This window comes from Dama dama, chromosome 13, assembly GCF_033118175.1.
Source record: "Dama dama isolate Ldn47 chromosome 13, ASM3311817v1, whole genome shotgun sequence".
NCBI lineage: Eukaryota > Metazoa > Chordata > Mammalia > Artiodactyla > Cervidae > Dama > Dama dama.
The window spans coordinates 31,290,541-31,311,050 of record NC_083693.1 but is presented as its reverse complement, the minus strand read 5'-3'; the positions used below and the strand labels follow the sequence as shown (position 1 = coordinate 31,311,050).

The following is a 20,510-nucleotide window of genomic DNA, read 5'->3' as shown; positions in this document are numbered from 1 at the left end:
ATTACATGCATTGTATGCCCATCAACACAGATTTAAAATTATTGTTTTATTCAGTTATCTTTTAATAAGAGAAAATTTTAAACAAAGATACTTTATGGTGTCTTTAGCATTTACCTATGTAGTTGCCTTTTGTGATGTCTTTGTTACTTTGTGTGGGTTAAAGTAACTGTCTCGGTTGTCTTTTCATTTTAATCTGAAGGACTGACTGCCTTTAGTATTTCTGTAGGGGCAAGTTTGCTAGCAACAAACTCTTTCTGGTTCTATTTGGGAATATCTTTATTTTCAAAAGATTGTTTTGTTTCTAGTCATAGAATTCTTGGTTGAGTTTGTTCTTTTAACACTGTGACTATGCCGTCTTACTGTCTCGTGGCCTCCATGATTTTTTATGAGAAATCAGTTGTTAATCTTATGGAGGCTATATGATGAGTTGGTTTTCTCTTGCACATTTTAAGATTCTCTTTGTCTTAGGGTTAGGTTCTCTGTGAGTTCATCCTACTGTTCATTTAATTTCTTGGATGTTTCTATTGATTTTCATCAAATTTGGGATATTTTTTTGTCATTTTTCTTCACATATTCTTCTTCTCCCCTTTTCTCTGTCCTCTCTTTTTAGGGCTTCTAGATTGTATCCCAGAGGTATCTGAGACTGCTCATTTTTCTTCATTCCTTTTTCTTTCTTTTGCTCAGACTGGATAATCTCAGTGGACTTATCTCCAGATTCACTGATTCTTTCCTCTGCCTGTTTAAGCCCTAAGACCCTCTAGGGAATTTTTCATTTCAGTTGTTGTACTTGTCAGTATAGTACCATAATTCTTAATTGGTTCTTTATATATATATGTATACATACACACACACACATATATATTTATTTATATATATATATAAAATTTATGTTTGTTTAGTGGTCTTCTGTTGGGCATGTCTGCCAAGAAAAACGGAAGAAAAAATAAGAGTTTACTTGGAATCTTAGTAATTGTAATTTAGGAGACACAGATTTGGGTAAAACTGAAAGAGTGCTCCAAAGAAGAGAAGTAGTCGGGATGACAATGGCAAAAGCCATAAGGGCTACAAGGTTGTCAGAATTGTCTAGCAAAAATTGTGATTGGCCCTGACACAAGAAAGGAAATATTTGCTTCTAAGGGATAGGCTGTCTAGAGGGTTCAGTAAGTATATAGAGTTGAAACATGGGCAAATGTTCTGGATGCCTATGTTAAGAAAATACGGTCAGAAGGTCAGGTTCCATTTAGGCTGAGGCATTTATAAGTCGCTTGCTCAGTGGCTTCTGGCACTGTTGTAGAGAGCTCCTTTAGCAGTACAAACTCCATATTGATTTTCCTTTCGCAGGTAAGACATTGTTCTTATACTAAGTCTTTCTGCCATTTTCTCTCTTAGCTCTTCAAACATAGTTAAAATAAGGACTTCCCTGGTGGTCCAGTGGTTAGGACTTCACCTTCCGACGCACAGAGTGCAGGTTCAATCCTTGATTGGGGAGCTAAGCTATCACATGCCCTCTGGCAAAAAAAAAAAAAAAAAAGTAAAACAGAAGCATTATAGCAAATTCAATAAAGACTTAAACATAGTTAAAATATTATAGCTGATTGAAGTCTTAATACTTGAAATGCCTAATCTAAGTCAAGTCATCTCTTTCCCCACCCCCCCCACCCCGTAAATGAGAAAAAACATTTTCTTTGCATATTTTGTAATTTTTGAATTGAAAGGGGGACACTAAATTATTTAAATGACAAGTCTGAAAATCAGATTACCTGTTCTCAGAGTTTGACGTTTTCTCAGCTAATTCTGTGAAGTTTGTTTTTTTTTTCTCTCTGTGTCCACTGAAATCTTTTTGGTTATCTTAGTGGTCAGCTAATGACTGGACAGAAATCTCCTTACATGCCTAGAACTGGTCAGCCCCTTGGTCTTTGCCAAGGGGTCCATCGTGCCTTCCTCACTGGGCCTTACAGCTTATTGACTCTACACTAGCCTTCACTTCCCTGCTGGCGCAGAGCCTCAAAGCTAATCGAACTGAGAGCTCAGGGCCTTCCAGATTTCACAAGTTCCCTGTGGGTATCTTATTCCCCTGCTTTTCCCAGTAAACTTTATTGGTAGTCTGTTTGCCTGAACTGTTATTTACTACCTGAGGCACCAGATGTTTAACAGTTGCCTTTGATTGTTTGACAAACTTAACCTAGAGAAAGCTTTCTCATTCTTGGTGAGCTCCAAAAACGGCCTGGAAAAATGGAAACTTCCACAGAACTACCAGAAAAATCAAGTAATGACAACCTCTGGGAATGGGATTTGAGCTCCAATCCTGTTCTGCCCCTTCTGGTAGCTTCCAGGATGCTATTAATAATCTTCCCTGTGACAGTGAGCTCTTGGTTTTCAAGCTTTCTGGAGAGCTAGGGAGAAGGAGATGGGAATAGTCCAAATTAAAAGGCCACAAAGTGTGCTGTTTTTACTGGGATTCAGATCTTTTGTAGTTGTGATTTAAATCATGTTTTCAATCCCTGCAAGCCTTTGTTTAATTTTCAGAGTTCTGAAAAAGTTCATCTGACAGTTTCTGCTGATTTTCTTGTCACCAAGTCCAAGCTCAGTCTTCTTGCCACACAACAGGCCAGGAATCGGGAGTTGAGGTATTGAGGCAAGGGATAGCAACTGTATTTGGAAAGCTGGGTGTCTGAGAAGATACTGGACTTAAAAGTCCTAGAGTCTGGATGCCAGTTTCTTCTTTGAAACAGAGAAGGGAAGGAGGAAGTAAAGTAAAAAGGCCATGAGTCTTGCAAAGTATCTCCTAATTTAGCCAACCTCTGGAAGGGGATGTGTTCATTTCTTCTTCTTGCAGGCACTTACAGGTGGGCAAGGCCAGGGTGTCTCCCTGTGAGCTGAACAAAGGCACTTTAGTTTAACATCAGGTGGAGGGCAGGGTTCCCTGAGGCAGGCCATTATGTATGCTTACAGCTACAGACAGCATCCTTTGAGTGATGAGAGTATCAGTAACAAAAGGAAGCAAAGGTTAAAGTGGAAGAAACAGATCTAACATGGAGTCCGGTTTTGTTCTTCACTGTTACATATGTGCCACTGCTTTTATGGAGGAAAGAATTTTCAAGAGGTCCTTGCTGTGCCATTTCACTGACATCATCCTGATTTTTGATCTTTCAAATACTAGCACCACAGGCTATACATTTCCTTCTGAACATGGGTTTAAGTGCATTCTGTGACTTGTGATGTCTTATAATTCTCATTCAGGTAAAAACCCTTTGTAAATTCTATTGAATATCTTGTTAACCCCTAAAGAATGTGTGGTTTAACATCAAAAAATTTGGAACTTTGTTGTATGCTTATTTTTAAAATTATTTTTAAAATGTTTGTTTATTTAGCTGTATTGGTTCTTAGTTGTGGCTGTGGGATCTTCGGTCTTTGCAGCATGCAGGTTCTTCAGTTTTGGCATGCAGGCTCTTAATTGCAGCTATCGGTATCTAGTTCTCTGACCAGGAATCAAACCCAGGCCTTCTGCATTGGGAACGAAGTCTTAGCCACTGGATCACCAAGGAAGTCCCTTACTGTTGTCTTTTTATGATGGGATTTTAGCTTAATTCTACTGTGTTCATAGAAAGTCTTCCATGTGATTCTGGTCTTCAGAATTTGTTGAGACTTCCTTTATGCCCTTTGTTAGAGGCTTTGCAGTTGTAGAGAAAGTGTGTGGACCACATTTGGTGCGGTGCTGTGTTTTATGCTGGGCCAAATTTGTTAATTTTATGTTTAATCTTATAGATCCTTATTTTTGGTCATCTTATTCTGTTGGTTGCCAAGAGAAATGTTTTTAAATTGCTAGCTTTTATTGTAGTCTTGACTGTTTTCTTGTTTTAGATTTGTTGATTCTTTTTTTTTTTTTCCATTATAGATTTTTGTAGACTGTTAAATTTTAGAATTGTTCCTCTGGGATTGTCCCCTTTATACTTGTGAAATGCTCCTCTTATCTCTCATGGTTTTGCCTTAACATTATTTTGTCTGATATTTGTTCAGTTGCACGAGCTTTCTTTGATTAGTTCTGGCATGGTATATCTTTTCTCACATTTTTCAACTTGTCAGTAACCTTGTATATTTTTAAGACGTGACTTTGGTAAGTAGCAATACAGTTGAGATTTTTGTTTTTAACTCATTCTTCTAAAAGGTGTCTTAATTGCAGTTTGGGTTTTTTTTTTTAACGTGTAGTTAAACTATTATATGTGCTGTGCTTAGTCACTCAGTTGTGTCTGACTCTTTGCAAACCCATGGACTGTAGCCCACCAGGTTCCTCTGTCCATGGGCATTCTCCAGGCAAGAATACTGGAGTGGGTTGCCATGCCCTCCTCCAAGGGATTTTCCCAACCCAGGGATCGAACCCAGGTCTCCTGCACTGCAGGTGGATTCTTTACCGTCTGAGCCATCAGGGAAGCCCAAACAATTAGTATACTTTATGCTTAAATTTATCACCTTTATTGGGTCTTCTCTTTGTACTTCATATTCTGTGTGGCTTTCTTTTGCATAATCAAGTGTTCTTTATTCAAACTTACCCTTTCTGTGATTAAATATTGTTTTACTGTTCTTTTTGTGGCTACCTTAGGGATTACATCACATATCTTTGACTTCTTAGTATCTCACAAATTTAGTGCTTTTATTGTCTCTGGAAAATGGGAGGACCTTATGGAACTCCAGTTACCTTGTCACCACAGCTTTTGTGCTGTTGCTAATAGACATTTTAATTGTATATGTATTTTTAAATTCCATAAGGAATTATTTTACATAATCATTATTTACTTAGTCTTGCTCATATATATTGTTTTTTCATCATGCTTCTTTTTCTGATTTTCTGTGCTTTCATGTGGGTTTATTCTCCTTCTGGCTGAGAAACATCTTTTGTGTTTTCTTTAGTGTAAATATACTGGTAATGAATTCTCTTTTATTTTCCCTGGAAATGTCTTTTTTTCATCTTCCTTTTTAGACTGTTTTTGCTGGTTATAGAATTCTTGCTTGGCATTTTTCATTCAGTCTATAAGATGTTTATCTTAGGGTTTTCAGGATTTTCTTGACAAATCACTCTCTTCTTTTTGAAATCTCTTTTCATCTCCATCTCTTGTTCTGTTTGTTTTACTTCTCCCTATGTCTTTTCTGCTGTTTCACTCTTTAGTCTACATATGATATCTTTGTTTTCTTGCTTATGAGTTCTTGGGCTTCTTATATGTATGGATTGGTATCTTCAGCACTCAGTTTATAGCCATTATCTCTTCATGTATTTTCTCTGTTTCATTTTGCTGTTTTCTTCTGTGTGTCTGATTAAACATGTATTCAACCTTCTCATTCTGTCCTCTCATCCTCTCTTTGGTTCTCACCTCTCCCTTTTTTTTTTTTTTTCTTCTTGGTTTCTCCCTTTCATTTTGGACATTTTGGTCCTATGCTCTAGTTTACTTCTTTTGCAGAACTGTGCCTCATTTGCTGCCACAGTCCACCTTTGAGATTTAAATTTCCACTATCTTGGGAGAAGTTTTGGGCCTTGACTTCTTTCTGGTTCATTTTTACCTAAGGTACTCCCAGGTCTCAGCTCAGTAAATACTGTGTCCTATTAAGATTTGATGCTGGGACAGGCTTTGGGTCTTGACTTCTCTCCCTTTGCCTCTTCAAGCCTCAGAACCGAAAGCAAACTTTGCTGAATGGGCAGATACCTTCATAGGATCAGTGATTTTGGTGTTCTGGTAATTTGCTTTCTCTTTTGGATTTTGGCTTTTTTTTTTTCCCCAGGATTAGACTGGTAAGATCTATAGTGATTTTTTTTTTTTTTTTAACTTATGACTAACTAACTAAAGGATTTTCTACTTTTAGGATGAAGATAAGTCTGAATAAACTTGCCAGTCATTACTGCAATTTAAATTTGAATGGTTTAAAAATTACTAACCCTTATTTTAATTGTCCTCTGGTACTAGTACTTCCTGTGAACAGTTGCCAGAGAAGTGAGACAGCACCAGTGAAGAGCTTAGAAGTGTCCAGTGAACAGTGACAGTGAACAGTGGGCAGTGAACAGTGTTTGCAGTGTTCTTTCACTTTTCAACCTGCATTGTCCTGCTTAATATAGTTCTGGGAAAACTACTTTGTGTTTCTGCCTCACTATTACATTCTCTTGCTCTGTCTTTCCTACCAGTCAGACCACATACTGGCTTTATTGCATAATCAAATGTTACCTTTCAGTGTCTCCAGTGGATCTTCTAGTATCTTTCTGGGAATACAGTAATGACTTGGAGTTCAGTGCAGTCGGTTAGTCGTGTCTGACTCTTTGTGATCCCATGGACTGCAGCACGCTAGGCTTACCTGTCCATCACCAACTCCGGGAGGTTGCTCAAACTCATGTCCATCAAGTCAATGATACCATCCAGCCATCTTATCCTCTGTCGTCCCCTTCTCCTGCTTTCAATCTTTCCCAGCATCAGGGTCGTTTCCAGTGAGTCAGTTCTTCGCATCAGGTGGCTGAAGTATTGAAGCTTCAGCATCAGTCCTTCCAGTAAATATTCAGGACTGACTTTCTTTAGGATGGACTGGTTGGATCTCCTTGCTGTCCAAAGGACTCTTAAGAGTCTTCTCCAACACCACAGTTCAAAAGCATCAGTTCTTCGGTGCTCAGCTTTCTTTATGGTCCAACTCTCACATCCATACATGACTACTGGAAAAACCATGTCTCTTTTTGTGACCCCATGGACTAAGCAGTCCATGGAATTCTCCAGGCCAGAATACTGGAGTGGGTAGCCTTTTCTTTCTCATGGGGATCTTCCCAACCCAGGGATCGAATCCAGGTCTCCCGCATTGCAGGTGAATTCTTTACCAGCTGAGCCACAAGGGAAGCCCAATAATTATTTTAAAATCTTGTTTTTGGCTTTATGATCCTTTATTTCCAAAGTATGTTTTATGGTAAGATTGCTGCTTCATTGAATCTGTTGGTTTTCTGAAAATACTTGGTCAATACTGCTTGTAATTTGTTTTTTTTTTTTAATTTTATTAAAAAAGTTTTTTTTCTGGAGTATAGTTGCTTTACAGTGTTGTGGTATTTTCTGTTGTACAGCAGAGCAAATCAGCTATCCATATGCATATGTCCCCTCTTTTTGGATTTCCTTACCACTTAGGTCACCACAGAGCACTGAGGAGAGTTCCCTGTGCTGTGCAATAGGTTCTCATTATAATAATTTGTATTTTAAAATGGGCTTTTGTATTGGAGATTGCCTGAAAGTGTGTTTGCAGATACTGTATAAGTTTACACCAGCCTGCCCTCTGAATGGGAAGAATATTCCATAATGGAAACTGCATACTTCTGTAAAGTGATCTTGGCAGCTCTTGATCATTACTAATTTATTAGGGGTTGCCAAATAGCAATTTTCTAATTCTCATGCATTCATTTATTAGCTGACATGCTTTTACAAAAGTAAGCTTACTTTCATCAACTATTTGGTTAACCTGAAAAGATGACCCTTAGAAAAGGCAGATAAATGCTTAATTATCCTTCTCTATTTTCTTTCAAAATATTGAGCTGGTTTTCCAGACTTCTCCAAAGCTGAGCAGTCAGTTGTTTTTCAGTGTCATTGAGGACTCATGGATTTAGTGTGTTTGTGTCTTGACCCATTGCAGTCATCCTTTTTGGCTCAAATTGTCTAGTGTTTGAACAGTTGAGCTTCTTCACACCCAATAGGATGGCTATAAGAAAGGGGGAAAAAAAGACAGGTAATAAGTTGTTAAGCTAGAACTCCCATACATTGTTGTTCAGCTGTTAAGAAGTTATGTGTGACTCTTTGCAACCCCTTGAACTGCTGCATGCCAGGCTTCCCTGTTCTTCACTATCTCCAGGAGTTTGCTCAGACTCATGTCCATTGAGTTGGTGATGCAATCTAACCATCTCACCCTCTGCTGCCACCTTCTTTTCCTGCCCTCGACTGTATGGTAGTTTGAACACTTTTTGGCATTGTCTTTCTTTGGAATCATGCATTGCTAATGCGAAATATTACAACTGCTTTGAAAAACAGTGTGGCAGTTACTCCAGAGGTTAAGCATAGAGTTACTGAATGACCCAGAAGTTTGTTCCTGAGAGTAGTGAAAACATGAATCCACACAATACCCAAAACATGGAAACAATTCAGATGTCAGTTGATGAGTGGTGTGACAAAGTGTGGTATATCCATAGGGTGGAATAGTTGCCAGTAAAAAGAAATGAAGACCAGATTCATACTAAAACATGAATGAACCATAGATAGTATGCTAAAGTGAAAAAAACTAGTTAAGGAAGACCACACGTTCTCTCATTCCACTTACATGAGATGCCCATTGTAGGCTAATACAGAAAGAGATGAATGAGTTGCTCAGGGCCGGGAGAGGTAGGAGGGAAAGGGGAGTGACTGATGAAGGGTTTTCCTTGTGGGGTGGTAGAATGTTCTAAATTTAATTGTGATCATTGCACAGCTGTGTGGAAATATGAAAAGCCTTTGAATTGTGTGCTTTTAATGGGTGAATATTTGATCAAGGAGAAAAGATACTTGCATTACATAACAGAGGGTTAGCTTTCTTAGAGTATCCTTTTTTTTTTTTAGAGTATTCTTATGAATTAATGAGACTAACAACCAGGGTAAAATGGTTAAGACACACATGAAGAGACAGTTTTTAGTCAACATGTAATAAACTGCGCTAGGTGCTATGAATACAGTTGTGAACATCTGTGCTTCTGTAAAGAGGTATGAACTATACCTAAATGCAGAAGTATGGTGGGGGAGTAAGAGACATAATATTTCGGTTTATGCTAAGTAATAGGAAAAGAAACTACACAAGGGGACATGATAAGGAATGACTTATCATGGGGGTGGGGGTTAGTGGTTGCATAAATTATTTCCCTATGTACTACTGAGGGAAGGCCTGTCTCTAAGGACGTGACGTTTCAGCTAAAGACCTGAGTGATGAGCCAGCCATGTAGAGAAGAAACTGGATTAATACCAGGAGAAAATCAGTATAAGCAGAGGGAACAGCAAGGCCTTGGAGTAGGTGGATGGGCCTGAATCTGGTGCATTTAAGGGGTGGCAGGACTGTGAGGGTATGGGAGGTGATGAAGCAGAGAAGGGTCAGGAGGCTGCCACAGGAAGTGTGTGTGGACTTGGACTGGTTTGGTGATAATGCAGACAAGGTAAGCGGACAGATTCAGTGTGGATTTCAGAAGTCGGTTTAACAAGACTTGCTGATTGTGAGGGGGAATCAAATTTTTTCTGGCATACTTAGTGGATCATTTTATGAGATAGAAATTATAGGGAAAATGGGGACAAATAAATGAAAGAATGCTGAATTTTTTAAAAGTAAATTAAGGAGGTATGGTAGACCTTTGCCATTCAGTCTCGGAATCTTATCACAAGCTTGAACAATGGTATTTTAGTTTTTTATTTTATTTTTTTTATTTTTGGTATTTTAGTTTTTTACCTGTCAGATTCATAAAAAGTAAAGTTTGCCAAAGCCATGGAAAAATAGTGCTGATGTAGTTGAAAATTTAGACTGGTTTGACTTTTGGGGTAATTTTGGTCAGTGCCTTATCAAATGTAAACCTATTGGTATCTGCACTTATCAAGTATGTTTGCCTGAGAAAGTAAAAATAAATATGGAGGAATGTTTATTGCCCTATTATAATTTATAGAAGAAGAATAACAGCTACTAGGATCAACCTGAATGTCCATCAATAGAGAAATAATTATATATATTATCAATATTATGTTCATAGAATGAACATAAATTCTTCTTGTCACCAAAGAAGAAAGACAATCTCTATGTGCACATATGGGAAGCTCTCCAAATTACATTATTTGGGGGAAAAAAAACTGTGAAATAATATATTTGATGCTTTGTGTACATTAAGAGAGATGTTCATTTATATGTTTGTGTGCTTGAAAGAATCTTTGAAAGGCACTTCTGGGCTGGGGAATTTGAGGAAGGAGATTATTCTCACTTTAGGTAAGAAAGAAGAATATGAAGTTGTGCCTACTGTTACTAATAACCTTTTTTAAAAAGATTAACTTTCTTGTTTATTTTGGGCTCTGCTGAGTCTCTGCTGGTGCTTGGGCTGTCTAACTGCAGTGAGTGGGGGCTGCTCTAGTTGTAATGCACAGGCTTTTCATTGCAGTGGCTTTCCTTGTTGCGGAGCACAGGCTCTGGGGAGTCAGGGCTTCAGTAGTTGTAGCACATGGGCTTAGTTGCTCCACAGCCTATGGGATCTTCCTGTTCCAGGGATTGAACCCATGTCCCCTTCATTGACAGGCAGATTCTTAACTACCAGGGAGTCCCACTAATAACTTTTTAAAAATTTGTTTATTTGGCTGTGTTGGGTCTTAGATGCACCACACAGGATCTTTTGTTACAGTGCATGGACTCTCTAGTTGTGCCCCATGGGCTCCGGATTCCCAGACTCTGGATTCATAGACTCTCTAGTTGTGGTGTGCAGGCTTAGTTGCTCTGTGGTATATGAGATCTTAGTTCTCTGACCAGGGATCGAACCATGTCTCCCCTGCGTTGGAACGTGGTTTCTTAACTACTGAACCCCCAGGGAAGTCCCACTAATAACTTTTCATGTGGCAAAGCTTCCCTGTAAGAAAGTCTTTGTATTTAATTCTGATAGAATCCCAGAAGTACTACACTACTAACAATTTGTTCTGAATATAAAGAGACTTAAGAGCATCTCAGAAGTTTTACAAAATTGTTTCTTAAGATAGTTCATTTTTATTTAAATGTTCTGTGTGTTTTTTTTTTTTTTTTTTGGTTTTTGCTTTACTTTATTGTGAGTTCCTTTGTCAGAGAGTCATACCCAGATTTTAAATTCTTAAAATCATCTTCTGAATTGATTTTGTAATTTACCTTTGCTGTAGACAATTTGGAAAATCCAAGTATAAATGTACCCTACAGTATTGTTTCAGTTGTTTAGATGACTGTTAGTCTGTTTCTATGTATTTCTGGATATTTTTATGCAATTATGATCATGCTTTCTATAGTTTATTCTCTGTTCCCAACTCTTATTGCATTCTCATTTCATCATGTGCTGAGGTATGAATTTTAATGTTTTTAAGTTCCTACTCCATTATGAAGGAATTAATTTTTCACCATCTGCCTTTGTGACAAACATCTTTATAGGTAGATATTTCTCTGCATTTATGAGTATAATTAATTAGAGATTTTTTTTTAGCAATAACATTACTAAGTTGAACAGTTAATATTTTTAACATTTTGGATGTTTTTTGGATATGTTGTCCTTTTATGAGCCCTCTAGCAGATGAAAATGCTTGTCTCACCACATATGCAGAGAAGAAAACTATCAAAGTGACTATCAAATGAGCACCATTGACTATCATACCTTTAGTTTTCTGGTTTGGTAACTAGAATTCTTATTTTAATTTCTGTTTCTTTTAAAGTGAAATACAAATTTTTAAAAAACCAACACTATAAGTTTGTTATTTTTGCTTGTTGAATTTCCTGCTGACCTTTTTTTTTTTTTTTCCTTTTTTCTTTTTGGCTGAGCATCACGGATTGTGGGGATTTTCCAAGCAGGGATCAAACCCGTGCCTCCTGCATTGGAAGCGTGGAGTGTTAAGCACAGGACCCCCTGGGAAGTCCCCAGACCTTTCTTTTTCCTACTGGCCTGGAAACTACACTGGGCACTGAAAAATCAAACTACCTTAAAGATAGTTGTGATTCCTTCCTTTATTAAATAGTTAAAACAAGGTATGTAGGTTTTTAATTCATTGTTATCCTATTTCAAATGAATCAAATCTCAGGGAGAAAATGCTTTCAAGTGGGTTTAGAGTTGGAGATACTACTTAAAGGCAGCTTAAAGTCTGAAATGTTAATGATGGCTGGGAATAGAAATCATTTTAAAGCCATACCTGTGCAGTTCTGTATCCCTGTGTACAAAAGTGTGTGTACAGGTGAGAATCCAAATTTAGAATAGCTGTGAAATCAATTTTAACTATATCCTTAAATTCCTTTCCCCTTAAACGCAAAAGTACAAGCTGACTTGTAAGTGGTACTGTTTATTCTTATGCATCAGTTGAGTTTTGGTTTTTACCATCTATCTGGCTATCCTAGACAAAATGTAACTTAAGTAACTTTTCATTTTGACCAAAACCCAGAGAGGGAGAGATCAAATTTATTTAATGTGCCCTTTTAAAAAGGGAATTAATATTTAAAACTAGAGGCTTCTAGGACAGTGCTATAGTTTAAAGTGCTTTAAATCTTCTAGAGTGCTTTGAAAAATGTTGTCAAAATATTTTTAGAATTTTGTTTGTAACCTTACAGAACACAATAATGCTAGCTTGCTAAAGTAGAGGAAAGGCCGCCAAGTAAGAACTCATCCTCAAAAGAGGGCAGAGGAAATTACATTGATAGCTACTGTCTATTTTTATTTCTTCAGTTTGGGGTGGGGGGGGGGGAATGCCTCAACTATCTAATATGAGATGTTATAAGTTAGATTAGCAAGATATTTGAAAAGCGTAGTTAGGGAAATCTTAACCAACATTCCTGTTAGGCCAGGGACCCTGTTAATACTTTTATATCATCATGTCTCTTTCCTTCCTTGCACTTGGCTGACATGATAGTTTATCACTTCTGTGATTATGTAGGTTGTCTTTACCATTAGATTGTAAATCCATACAGGCAGGAGCTATAGCTGATTTTCCTTATTTACCATATTCCTGTTGCCTAGCTAGTGCCTGATTAGCTAGGAGACTAGAATCTCCTTTAATAGGTAAATACATTTTTTAACCCGTTATTTTGGCAGAACTTAAAGTTGGATAGTATCAGTGTTGATAAGAGGTGTTCAAAAATGCATAGGAAATGTTATGAGAGGAATACAGAGTAAACTGTTAATTCAGAGACTATAGAATTGAGGATGGAGAAGTGTTGCAGGAATGTGAAAGTGATCTTTTACTTTTTACATGATTTGTGTGTTGTCTTTTTTAAAAACATAATGTGTATGTCCACACTGAGTGTTAGCTTCACCTTGCTCACATTACTTTACTTCTTTTGAGCCTTGGAATCAGTACCTGTAAAATGGGTTTAGTGCCTTCTCCATATGGTATTTTTAAAAATTTAATAATATATTTTTTATTATATTCATTGGTTTTTATTTTTTAGATTTCACATGTAAGTGATATCATACAGTATTTATCTTTCTCTGACTTATTTCACTTGACATAATACCCTCCAGGTCCATCCAAGTTGTTGCAAATGGCAAAATTTTATTCTTTTTTATGGCTGAGTAGTATTCCTGTGTGTGTGTGTCTGTGTCTGTGCACGCACGCGCACATATACACCACATCTCTATCCATTCATCTGTTGATGGACATTTGGGTTGCTAATTAAAAAAAAACTAACAAACATGTTCACAGATGCAGAGAACAACTGAACAAACTGGTGGTTACCAGTGTGTATGGAGGGAGAGATAAGATACGGAGTTAAGACATACAAACTGTAATGTATAAAGTAAACTGCAAGGATATATTGTACAACACAGGGAATATAGCCATATTTTATAACAATTATAAATGGAGCATAACCTTTAAAAATTGTGAATTATTGTGTCATACACCCTTAATAGTGATGAAGACTCCACCTACTGGTGCAGGAGACACAGGTTTGATCCCTGGGTCTGGAAGACCCCGTGGAGAAGGAGGTGGCAACCCATTGCAGTAATTCTTGGTTGGAGAATCCCATGGGCAGAGGAGCCTGGTGGGCTACAGTCTGTGGGGTCACCAAGGGTTGGATGCAACTGAGCACGTACCCATGTGCCACACCTGTAGCTTATATAAGATTATACATCAACTATACGTCAGTTAATATATATATATGATTCAATGTAAAAATATCAACATGTGTTCTATATAGAAAATTATTGAGATATTTTGATTTTTTATTTTTTATACTGTGTCTTCAAAATGCAGGAATTTTAAAAATTGAGATAATTGATATAACATTCTATTAGTTTTAGGTGTACAGCCTAGTGATTGGACACATGTTTATTGTGAAATAATATGCGACTTATTCTCATGATATGCATTATGTGTTATACTCACAGCTCATCTTGATTTGAACTATACATTTTCATCAGTAGTTGGTTATGATTTAGGTGTCATAATGTTGAAAATGTAGATTCACGCCTTTAAGTTGTTCTGAAGCATACTGAAAAGTTTTCTGGTAACAGACTAGAACTGCCAGATATTTAACTTAAATTTCAATGAATTAAAGTTTAGAATTCATTTCCCACTTGTCACAGCTACTTTTGAAGGGCTCAGTGGCTTCTGAGTTGACGCTGACCGCTCCAGAGGAATGTATATGAGGCTGGCAGGACAGCAAGCAGCCTCCACTCTCCACCTTGGGGCTCTGCAGCCCAGGCATGCTCCTGCCCTTGGCTCTCTAAGAGAGATCGGCAGCTGCCATGTTTCCTGTGGGAATGACTTCCATCACACTATTCAGTGTCCTGATGGTCAGAAGGCAGAACCACAATGAATATTATGAACTAAGGGATTTGTTATAGGACCTTCTCGTTACACAGTAGAGAGAGGAACAGGGGTTGCTGAAAGACCAGGGTGGTTTCACCAGCCGACTTCCTGAAGCCCTGGTACAGGTGGACAGTTGGGGCCCACGGGGCACTCCAGAAAGCTGGGCCCCTCCAGCTGTGGAGTTGGGCCTCTGGGGGAGGCGGTTGCCGCTGCACCTGGTGGCAGTTCTGGGCTCACTTCTGTCTTCAGGGCCTGCTATCGGCAAGAGGAGTGGAGAACAAGCAGAGCTGGATGCTGCCAGCGTCTCTGGGTCTGACCCTCACTGTGTCAGCACTGCTGACCTGATGCCCTCTTACGTTCTCAGCCACTTCCAGGTACAGTGGGCAGAACAGCACTTGGACTTGAGAAGTACAAAGGTGGAAGCGCTGCAGTGGAAAGTAGGAGGGGGCCAACCTTAAGACTCAGGCCATGAAAAGATACATCTTGTGTGATTGTTCTAGAGACTTTCCACAGGCTGCTCCTTTTCTCACTAAGTAGGGAATGTAGTGTTTAATTTCTGAAAGGCTTGTTCTTTGTAGTACCATCCCCACCTGCTGGAATATCAGGGCTTTGCCACGAAAACCCTAAGGCTTGGTTATGTCTTGATCAAAGGTAGAATTAATCCCATTTTAGTGTGTGCTTTCCAGTTTCTGAATGTAGATGTTTTTTTCATCTTTTTGACTGAAGAAGAAATGAGTACAGCTTAAGGGGAAGAGGGAAAGTATAGAGGTCAAGGATTGAGGCTTCTGGAATAGGTTCTAGATAGGGTGTTTCTACCGTGAAATAAGGGGCTTAGATTAAGTAGACTCCAAAGTCTCTTCTGTTTTTAATATTCTGTGGTTTAGTCTAGTTGAATAGGATTTTAATCCTAATTGATATTGTCATTGAACTTCTAACATTAAATTTAAAGTCTCAGTATAGACTTCTGTATAGAAATTTTTAATTTTTCAAATTGATTTTGGGGATATTAAGTTTGAGTTGCCTTACCCTTCTTAATAACTTACACTTTTTTCTGGCTATAGTAATATGTTCACTGTAAAATTTTTGAAGAAAACATATATTAGAAGGAAAAAACTCATATGTAATCCCACTATCCAGTTACAACTACTGTTACTATTTTAGTACCCCTCTCTAATATTTTTAAAACATATTAAAGAGAAAGCTTTCTGAACGTACTATATAGTAATTTGCCTCTTTAGAGTGCAAATCTAATTTCCTTTTATCTTTCTGTGTCATTAACTTTCTTTTTCAAGGTTGCATATATCTGTTTGTAGGTTTCAGCACATTGCCAAATGGTTCATAGTACAAAAAGTTAAGAATTTCAAATTGTTAGAGATAGTTTACTTAAATAGGTGTCTACTTTAAAGACTAGTAGAAGTACATTTGCCTATATCTGTGATTATTTGGACATAGGATAAATATCTAAAAGCAAAATCTTTTCATCAAATAGCTATTTTTAAAGCATTTAAGTGCACATGTTAGGTTGCCCTTTAGAAATGTACCAGTTTGCTCTCTTACTTGAAACACCCAATTCTTCTTACTTTTTTTTTCCCCCACAGATGGTAAAGAATCCACCTGCAATTCGGGAGACCTGGGTTCAATCCCTGGGTTGGAAAGATCCCTGAAGGAGGAAATGGCAACCCACTCCGGTATTCTTGCCTGGAGAATCCCCATGGACAGAGGAGTCTGGCAGGCTGCAGTCCATGGGGTCACTAAGAGTCAGATGCGACTAAGCACAGCACAGGGCATGTGAGATCTTACTTCTCTGACCAGGGATCAAACCCGTGCCCTCTGTGTTGAAAGTGTAGAGTCTTAACCACTGGACCACCAGGGAAGTCCCACACTGTCCTTTTAAAATCACTAGCTTTTATATTCTCTAGAAGCTGATGCTCCTGTGCTTTGGCCACTCTTGAGAGTCCCTTGGACAGCGAGGAGATCAAACCAGTCAATCCTAAAGGAAATCAACCCTTAATATTCATTGGAAGAACTGATGCTGAAGCTCTAATACTTTGGCTACCTTATGCAAAGAACTGACTCATTTGGAAAAGACCCTGATGCTGGAAAAGATCAAAGGCAGGAGAAGGGGACGACAGAGGATGAAATGGTTGGATGGCATCACCGACTCAATGGATATGAATTTGAGCAAACTGCAGGAGATAGTGAAGGACAGGGAAGCCTGGTGTGCTGCAGTCCATGGGGTTGCAAAAAGTCGGACACAACCGAGCAACTGAACAACAGTATTGTTTGGCCCTGTAAGAGGTCTCCAATATGGTATAATGTTCAAGGAACTTCTACAAACCCCAAATTTGAACCAGCATAGCATCAGGGAAAGTAACAGTTCATTGTGTTCAGATGTTAGTCACTCAGTCGTGTCCAACTCTTTCCATCCCCATGGACTGTAGCCCACCAGGCTCCTCTGTCCATGGAATTCTCCAGGCAAGAATACTGGAGTGGGTTGCTATTTCCTTCTCCAGGGGATCTTCCCGACTCAGGGATTGAACCTGCAGCTCCTGCATCTCCTCCACTGCTGGCAAATTCTTTACCATCTGAGCCACCAGGGAAGCCTAATTAGGTTATACTATATTTTAGTGTAACATAAAACTAGTGTAGGGGATACCACATGGACAGCATGTTGTATTCCAGGACTCTGGACTGGAGTCTTGAAAACATTCTGCTTCAGAAACTCCATACCAGAAGCCATAAAGTAGGTGGAGCTAGACTTCAGTCATCAGTCTTCTTTTTTGTTCTCCACCAGGAAGAAATTAAATTGTCAACTTCAAAAACTGTGTATGTACATGGCAGTGGAATCTTGGAAACACCAAAGTGTGAAGTTGACATTTTACTGAATAAGTAGGTGATTGGGGCAAGGATAATAAGAATAGGGAGGAGCTAGTGTTAAGAGTTGAAATCCTGGTAGGATGGAATGGGTTTAGGACAAAGCTCCGTGGGGATCTAACTGGTGAGAACAGAATCCATTAATAATTTAATGATGGTAGGAGTGCCAGATCTTGAAAGGTGGCTTAGAGAATATGCATGACACAGAGAAAGCACATAGCATGTAGGGAAAAAAGGCACGAGTACTTAGGTTTCCACTGTGGCTGGCTTATTTGTCTGAATCCGCTCAAAGAAACCAACTCTACTGAAGTTGGTTAGAATTCTTTGTTTTCAGAAAATAATTTAATGATAAAGCAAGTCTGAGCTGGGGCATATGTGAGTGTAGACCTGAGTCTGAGAAAGTGCCCAGAGTAGGGATGAGGCAGGAAGGTAGGTTGGTCCCTGCATTATGATCCCACCTCTGCCACTTAGCAGCTTTGGCACTTTGGCCTTGTCTGAGCCTTGTTTGCTCACTAGTTATAAAAGAAAGAAAGGGGGGAAGAAAAGATTTAACCGGGTGGTCTTCCAGCTCATTTGCTGCTGACAGGCCATCAGGGACTTTTGTCCAGAGATTCTCAACCTGCCTGTAGCAATTACTTGTTCGGTCAGTCCTTGTTGAGGGGCTTGAATTACACAGAACAGTCTTAATTTGCAAATGATCACACGCCTAATTAGAATTAACTTGAGCAGAATGTGGGATGTGTTGGGAGGCTGTTGGTATGAAGCTCACAGAATAGGAAGATGTTTTGTCGAGATTCTGTTTCTTTGTTGCCTCTCTCTGAGTTTCATTTTTGCCCTCTCCACAGTTTTGTGTTAACTGAGGAAGGGGCTCCATTCACATCTTTTGGCATCATGAGGTCAGGAAATGCTTCTCCCTTTCCAGTACCCAGTTAGAAAAACCTTAGGGAAGGAGTCTCAGCTTGTCTTGAGCTGTGCCCATACTAGGAGTGGACTCTTGTAGTCACAGGGACGGGTTACTATAACCCAGGTTGACTCAGATGCCCACCTGTGGATCATCACTGTAATGAATGATGCAGAAACCAGCAAGAAAGGTGGCATTTGCTGTTAGGACCACTTGGATGGTATAGGAAGAAAAACAGTTCAACAAAAGCCTGGGGTGTAGCAGAATTTTAAAAGCATCATCTTTGGGGAATCATAGACTAGGCAGCAGCAGTCTTTGAATACTTGCTTGTATATATCCAATTTAAAAAAACAATGTATCCCTCAATGAGATCTGGTTCTCATCACCCACCCCGCCCCGCCCTGCCAAAAAAAAACCAAACCAGAAAATAGTAAGTGGTAAGGATGTAGAGAAACTGAAACACTTGTGCTTTTGCAGAATGCAAAATGGTATAGCTGTTGTGGTAAATAGTATGGTGGTTCCTAAAAAAAAATAAACATAGAATTACCATATGATCCAGCAGTTCCAGTTCTAAGTATGTATATGTAAAAGAAGTGAACTCAAGGATGGAAAAACCTGTTTGTTTGTACACTGATATTCATAGCAGCACTGTTCACAGTAGCCAAATGTGGAAGGAACTAACCCAGATGTCCATGGACAGACGAATGGATAAACAAAATGTGGTATATACATCCAATGGTAAATTATTCCTCCTTAAAAGGGAAGGAAATTTTGATACATGCTGCAATATGGATAAACTCTGATATTCTGCTAAGTGAAATAAGCCAGACATAAAGGACAAATACTGCATGACTCCACTTCTTGGAGGTACCTGGAATAGTTGAGTTTAGAGACAGAAGATGGTTATCAGGCACTCGGGAAGGGTTAGTGGGGAGTTAGTGTTTGATGGGTATAGAGTTTTATTTTGATATGAAAAAGTTCTGACAATGGTTAGTGGTAATAGATGCATAAAAAAGTGAATGTACTTAATGCCTCTAAATAATACACTTCAAAATGGTTAAAATGTTTAAATAAAAAAGTTTAAAAAATACAATGTACACCTTGCACGTTTAACTTTGTATCTGTATTTTCATTGGAAAAAGGTATCTAGTGGAATCAAAATTTGTAGAGATTTTTATACTTACTATGTTTAGAAACCTGTAAATTAGCTCTTTAATCATAGAGAATTTCTCATTATTCCTTTTCTCCTTTATTTGTATTTCTAGTCTACTTCTCCCACAGAATTTTATACTAATGAAATGTTACATATAATGAAATCAACAGTCTTCTGTTGATCCCATGTTATACTTCCCTGCAACAAAAGCAGTACATAAATTGAAATTTTAAATTATTTCCTGTGACTGAAAGGCTTATAAGTGTTTTGGATTGCTGTGGCCATTGATGGCTAGGACAATTGATTAAGACAATCTAAAGGTTAAAATTTTTGATAAAAATTTTCTTTAGTAATTATTTATTGGAACTGCTTCTTAATGAGATAAATGAGGCATTTTTTATAACTCATGTAATTTTGGATGACTCACTTATTGCCAGAATGACTCAGGATTTCAACACCAAATACATTCCTATTTTCTGTTTCTTATAGATCTGTGCCCTATTGAGCAAACTTGTTCACATAAATAAGTAGAGGGGACATGAAAGCATTGTTAGAGCAATGTCACTCAACTGTTTGAACTGCTTAACTTATATGCAAAAAATTAGTCATCTATCTATTTTTAGTCATTTACTTGCTGACAGTTCCATTCACTCCTTCATATTTATTGAAGGAATTGGAAACCATCTAACTTGTAAAAAGATTTGTTACTTGAGACATCGGTCATTGAATTTCTCAGTTTGGGGAAAGTATACCAAAAATGCTTAATGGAGATTTCAAATGACTATTGTTATTTTTTCACTTAGAGACCCTGTTTAACTCAGATTACTTAAAGGATTGAGAAGATTAAAATATTGTTAAATTTAAAATACACCTTTACAAATACAGTATTTTAAAACAAACAAAAAAATTTTTTTTTGGCCGTAATGTGCAGCTTGCAGAATCTTAATTCCCCAACCAGCGTTTGAACCCAGGCCCTCAGCAGTGAAAACATGGAGTCCTAACCATTGGACTGCTAGGGAATTCCCTTAAAATGCTTTCTATCTTATCACTTGCTTTAATTATG

At 38.2% G+C, this 20,510-nt stretch overlaps 1 protein-coding gene across 16 annotated transcripts in view; it reads left to right on the top strand.

Moving 5' to 3' along the window:
* Positions 1-20,510, top strand: part of CPEB1 (cytoplasmic polyadenylation element binding protein 1) — a 109,784-nt gene that overhangs the window by 55,129 nt on the left and 34,145 nt on the right. The window contains exon 1 of one of the 16 annotated variants that reach the window (XM_061158809.1): positions 8,966-9,032. The exons of 13 other annotated variants lie outside the window; for them this stretch is intronic. The gene's annotated coding sequence lies outside the window, so the exon portion shown is untranslated. 2 more of the 16 variants (XM_061158806.1, XM_061158803.1) reach the window with 2 other exon arrangements.